Source organism: Nanorana parkeri, unplaced genomic scaffold (genome assembly GCF_000935625.1).
Source record: "Nanorana parkeri isolate BGI_ZX_2015 unplaced genomic scaffold, ASM93562v1 scaffold13, whole genome shotgun sequence".
NCBI lineage: Eukaryota > Metazoa > Chordata > Amphibia > Anura > Dicroglossidae > Nanorana > Nanorana parkeri.
In genome coordinates, this window is record NW_017306281.1 from 4,104,801 (window position 1) to 4,111,001 (window position 6,201).

Consider the following 6,201-nt stretch of genomic DNA (forward strand, 5'->3'; position numbering starts at 1 on the left):
AAGTGCTGACATTAACATTGGGTGGAGGGAAATTTATTTTTTTACTTTTTAATGTCACTTTAAATGATGTCTCTTAATCCGATCATCTTCTTTCCTGTAGTTTTCAGCCTTCTTTCCGGCGCTGCCGCAAATCTCCGATCCAGCGCTGACTCCTCTGAGCTAGCTGGCATGTACTCTCCCACGGTGTCTGCATGCGGGTGCACGCGTCCATAGACTTACCTTATGTCTTTCCTCGCGTCCTGGCCGAAAATGTGAACTGCGCATGCGCCCGCCCCGAGATGCTTTGCGGCCGCCCAAGCAGTTTCACTTTCATGAAACTGCTTCACTTTCATGCAGGGAACACACGGGTAAGTTGAAACCGCTGTTAAAGCGTTTAAAAAAAAAAACTTTTTGCATGTATCTACTGCTTGCTAGCAGTAGATATATGCAAAAAATACTGAGGGTTTAGATTTCATTTTTAGAATGCTAAAAATGAAATCTAAAGATTGTGATTTAAAGCTGCACTGTATAGATGATTAAAGAGAGTTACTTAGCAACTGCATTAGAAAGCTGCTGCCAATAATATATAAAAAAAGCCATTTAGTACTATTAAGATTTTTAGGTGCGTAGACCGGGTAAATGACACTGTTTTGCCCTGCTTCTAAGACCAGCTTCTAACCTATCTATTTAAACACATTTGTCAAAGTCACTGGTAACTTTTTTTTTTTTAACAGAGCGCAGATAGGTGGGATCCCTACTTCCTGCTATTGGACATATTGATTGGATGCTAGCGTTGTTCAAGAATTTGTTGGACTGTTTCCTTAGACAAAAGTTGATTGAACACAACCTTAAAAATGTATTCAAGTACCCTAATTATTAACAAAAACAGCTTAATTGTGTATCACTAAAATCTGTAGATCCTCAAATCATCTCTGAGTTGGTGCTGACACTGTCCTTCCTTCTGGAGGGGGGATACTTATGTTCTCCACGGTCCCTGTGTGTGTTTGTAAAGTAGTCACCTCTCCAAGTTTACTCTTGTGGTAGACTATAACTTCAATACAAATTAGTAAACTAAAGATGAGATTGTAGTCCATCACGGGCACGAGCCTGGAGTGGTGGCTACTCATCAACACACACAGACTATGGGCAACCTTAACTGTTAGAAGCTGATGAGAAATGTTTTCATTCAGGGCTGGTGCAGACTTGTGCGATCCCGGGATCTCGTGACTGTGTGCGGTTGCACACAGCGGTGGCGGCGCGGCCCCATTCATTTTGATGGGGTTACAACCACGCGGCAATTGCTGAAAAAAGGTACATGTACCTTTTTTCACATCACGCACTGTGCGTTTTTTTTCATGCGCGATTGCACAGGCGGAATCCCGCGTGATCTGCCTGGCGCAGGTGGGGTGCCATTAGAAAAATGGCACCATCAGCGCGATCAGTGGTGGTGTGCAACTCCGTGACCACGCAGCCATCCGTGTGGTTTCATGCACAAAACTGCACGGTCACAGACTGCCCAGGCGTGAACCTGGCCTCATTTGTATAAGCCACGCTGGTGAAATTGTTGCAATGCTACTGTATATCGGTTCCAATAAATGAAAGCACAACATTCACTTATGATTAGAGATAACGGAAACCTTTTTGTTGCTATGTATGGGTGTAAAAATAGCTTGGTATTTGCATTGCTGTGTTTCCTATGATGTGCACGGTGTCCTGTGGTGTACCCATCACCTAAATTGCAGTTGAATGATTCATGCGGCTAAGTGATTCCATTAGATCCCACTTAACTGAATGTGATGGTTTTAGCTATTTGCCCACTTCACAAAAGGCTAAATGATTAAATCTGTCTAAAATCAATCTGCCTAGTTGCTAATATCAGATTCTTTCTTTTTATTCTTCGGTGCTGTGCTAGAAATGGGAGAATGTGGTTGCTGTGTCCAGAGGTCCATTGTGTGTGGTTAGTGAGTGCACTGTCTTCTATAACCTCAGGGAAATTAATATTGCTTTGAGTTTTTTCTGATATTTTACTGGTAAATATTCTTCAGAATATGTATATAGCGCAGAAGTAGTAATAGTCTTTACTGTAATAGGAAATGTGTGGAGTTTTTGTTTTCTCATCCTGGTGGAGTGAGACATTCTGTATCTACTTCTATTTCATGTAGTGAAGGTAAAATACCGCTCTTCAGGTTTTAATATGGAGATGAGCACAATAGACGCCAGTGATATCTTTCGAAGTGTGCTGTATTACATTCTTATGCCATACTGTACTGTTAGTGCCTCTAGTCACTTTTGTTGTCTTATGTATACTGCTAGGTGGGAACCCATGTGTATTTATTGAACCTTCGCAGAGCTGTTTGCTCTGTGAATGTCTTAAGGTGCTTACGAATATCGGTCGATTTTTTTTTTTTTTTTTTTTTTTTTTTTTTTTTCATGTGCGATCACGTTTTCGTCCGATATTTGTAATGTTGATGGGCAGCGTACAACCGCAAATACTGTAAAATCGTTCGACTTTTGACTAACCAGCAGGTTAGAAAACTTCGATCGATCGTACGATTTCCACAAGGTTGGTGGCGTTTCCGTACGTCAAAATTTGTACGATCTACCCTCACATGCGCAGACAAAAATAAGTCCAGGCGCTTTCTTCTAATTACCGCGGATTTAACCTTGCAATAATTTGGGGCAGGATGGGGCCGCCATACAAAAATTGTATGACGGTTCGATCATCGGACGAAAAGTGTCGTCCGATGATCACAAGGTGTATGGGCAGCCTTCATTTTAGATTCACACCACAAAATGGCCCCTAGACGGAGCCATGGCCAGTATAGGAATGTCCTGGGATCCTTCTCTCCATCTAGTAGCCATAATGCGCTACAAATCTAATAGACGTTTACAGAACAAACGGCCCTGCGAAAGTTTAATAAATACTCTTTTAATTATGCTTGCTAAAATAACTGTGGTCTTAGTTACTGGACAGTAAGCATTCATTTTTGTGTGGTTGTAGGTTCTCGCTGTTTTATTACCATCAAAGTGGTGATGTGAATACTTATTGAAATCTATTTTACAGAATTTCTTTTTTAGTAGTAATGGGGTTTATTTTGCTGTTGAGTGACCTCTGCTGTTTTTGTAAAAGGTAAAATGTAAAAACTCAAGTTTGTTCTCTTTTAGTTGCTGTTTCATTGTATTCACTTTAGCTATATATCTATGTGCTAAGAGTGGAGAGTATATTGAGTGAATTCATCTCAACTGTGCAGGAATAGGTATTTTATTTTGTGGGTGAAGATGTTTGATAGATGGTCTGGACAATTGTTACTTGGGTAAACTCGCTCAGCACTGCTAGACGTAAGGTTATACAGATGGTTTTTGATGCCATGACCATCTTCCATGAGCTCACAGCGCGATTGATAGTAAATGCAACTGAATGTGTAGCAGTGTTAAGCAATTTTAGTAGCTCGATCACACTACCAAAAATTGCCTGTATGCACCCAGTGCAAGTCCCCCATGACTAAGGCGGTGGTAAAACCAGGCAGTAGATCTGTGGTCTTACCATCCCTCGGTTGCCTGCTGCTAAGTCAACACTGCTGAAAAGTACTGTATACATAGCTGCGATTCTCTGCACTGTAGCAAAAAATATACAGTATGTCACGTTTGGCAGGTGGTGCCGCTTGTCAAAATGATCATTGCAATGAATGGGACCACATCGCAGTGCGTGGGTATGCGGTTGCGGCACAATTTTGCAATAGAAAATCCCCAATGGGATAAAAAAAAGCTGAACCTGGTTGCCACCTGAAAGATGGTCAGCTGCTGCTCCAGTGCCCCCTGAAAAGTATTCCACCATGGATTGCTTTTTTAGAGGCCAGTGGAGGATGCCATCCGTGTGAACTTTTTTGGAGGTAGATTCTATTTTGCTTAGTAAACTAAAGCTGTCTGTACACTATGCGCATTTCGGCTAGTTCTTCATGAATTGGCTGAATTTCCCACGGTGGGGCGCCTCTGTCGGCATCCCTCGATCAGAAGAAAATCTCGAACGGCGCTTACAGCCAATCAACAGTGGTTGACGGTGTTGATGGGAGGAATCTGTTCTCCCTTTTTTTCCTCTTTCTTTCCTTTCAGAAAAAAAAACAAAACCGTTATGGGCAGCACGTGGCCTTACAGTGCTTGCCCTTAAATGCCTTCATACTGTCACAATGTAAAAGATCTATGTAAGAAGGCTGTGTTCTGTATAGGTTCCATGCCATTGATGCTGAACATATTCATTACAGTGCTGTCATGCGGAACATAAATAAAGGTATAATTGATTCCACCGCAGCCTGAGTTAAACACAACACAGGCAAAGCTTGTATTGTACTTCTTGTTTTGATGCTATGTGAAAATGTATTGTTGTTGTGCTTTTTTTATACACTGTATTATCGTTGTTTCTAAACACGATCAATAGTAGTTTTTGCCTCCAATGCTCCAGCTGTGTAGAGTAATGGCCTGTTTCTGGAAACATTTGACATTGGCATGCTTCACTGATGTGTTTGGATTGTGATTGTGCTTTGAATGGGATTTGACTATATTTGTGGTACACTTGCTCCCTCTAGTGGGATGTGTGTGCATTCATCTTGTGTTTTATAGCACCTGCGTTTCTAAATCATGACGTTTGAAGTCAGACTCTTCTTACTACTTTTGTGTAATTGCAAATCTGTTTTATTATTGCCTAGTGTCAGTAATACTTACATAACGTTTAGCATACAGCAGAACAGGAGATGTTGTAATATACAAATAGTAGTGAAAGATATGGATATATACACATTTTTGTTTCTGCAATTAAGTCATTGGTCAAGTACTTGTTTTAATCTTGAATAATGCCTAATTTTTTATATTTTAAGACATTTATCGAATGCCTTTTGCTGGGGAAATGTTAAAATATTGGTTTCTATATGCCTGTAAAAAGAACATATTGAACACTTGCTTTTCTGATGGGTTGTGAGTCAAATCTTTGCTACGGGCTCTGTGGTAATCTGGGTGTGTTGGGTATCTGGTTTCCCTGCTGGGTGCTGTGGTTTCTCCCCCGGCTATGTCACTATAGGACAGGTAGTGGTTGTAGCTCTAGGATCTGTGTCGGTGGGTGTTGGGGTTGTGTCAGTGATGGTTTGAGACACTTCATTCATTCAGAATTAATTGAAAAGTGCATATGACCTGACATTGACCTCCTTCTGAATTGCTTCAAGTGGGTGTTGCATCCCCATAGACTTGTATTTGAAGCAAACAAAAGCCTATAAACACAGGCCCTTAAAGTTCACCGCACAGGTTACAATGTTATTTATTGATCGCCTTTAGATCTACCAGCACCTATATAATCCAAGGGCCTGGCTGATTGGATCATTTAGGTACGCCCTCTTATTGCGTTGTTTAGGTAAGCCCTCCAATTATAGTTTGGGTAAATATAAAGTAACATTGTTCAGAGATTGTATGGTTGGGCCAATGTTTCTCAAACCTTTTCCAGTCCGGGCACCTTTTTAAAACGGCAAAATCTTAAGGAACCCCACTCTAAATTGTAAAAATCATAAATGTGAAGGACGATGCCTTGTTTCCCGCCCATAATCATTCAATATTAGACCCTTATCCTAGACAAGAGACCCCAGGCAAAAAAAATATGATTTGGGCTTTCCCATCAGGAGCCCAATTTCACATTAGATTCCCCCTTTCATGTTTGAAGCCCCCCCTTTAGCAACTTGAAGTCTCCCCTGATTATGCCAGAAGGCACCCCAGGGTGCCAAGGCACCCTGGTTGAGAAAGGCTGGGTTAGACTGTAATGTCTATGGTGACCCTCAGAAAACAAAGATCTGAAAGGTAGGTTCTAAACATTTTCTTTCACAGGCTCTGCGATTTTTTATTTTTTATTTTTATGTAGTCACGGGTTGTGTTAACACTTTGAGGGGAATGTTTTAAAACTGGAGCAGACCAAATTTGGAGCAGTTGCCCTTGGCAACCTATCAGCTTCTCTCTTCATCTTGTATAGTTAAGATTTGAAAATGTAAGAGAGAAGCTGATGCACAACTGCTCCTGATTTTGCCTGCTCCAGTTTTGATGAATTCCCCTCTTTGTTTTCATTGTGGCAAGTGGTTTGTTGAGGTTCACCAAAATGTGTTAGGCAGATTTATATGGTGTTAATACCTTGTGTAATCAGTATTGATATGAATAATACTATATGTAATGTTTATTTTACACGATAGCATATAT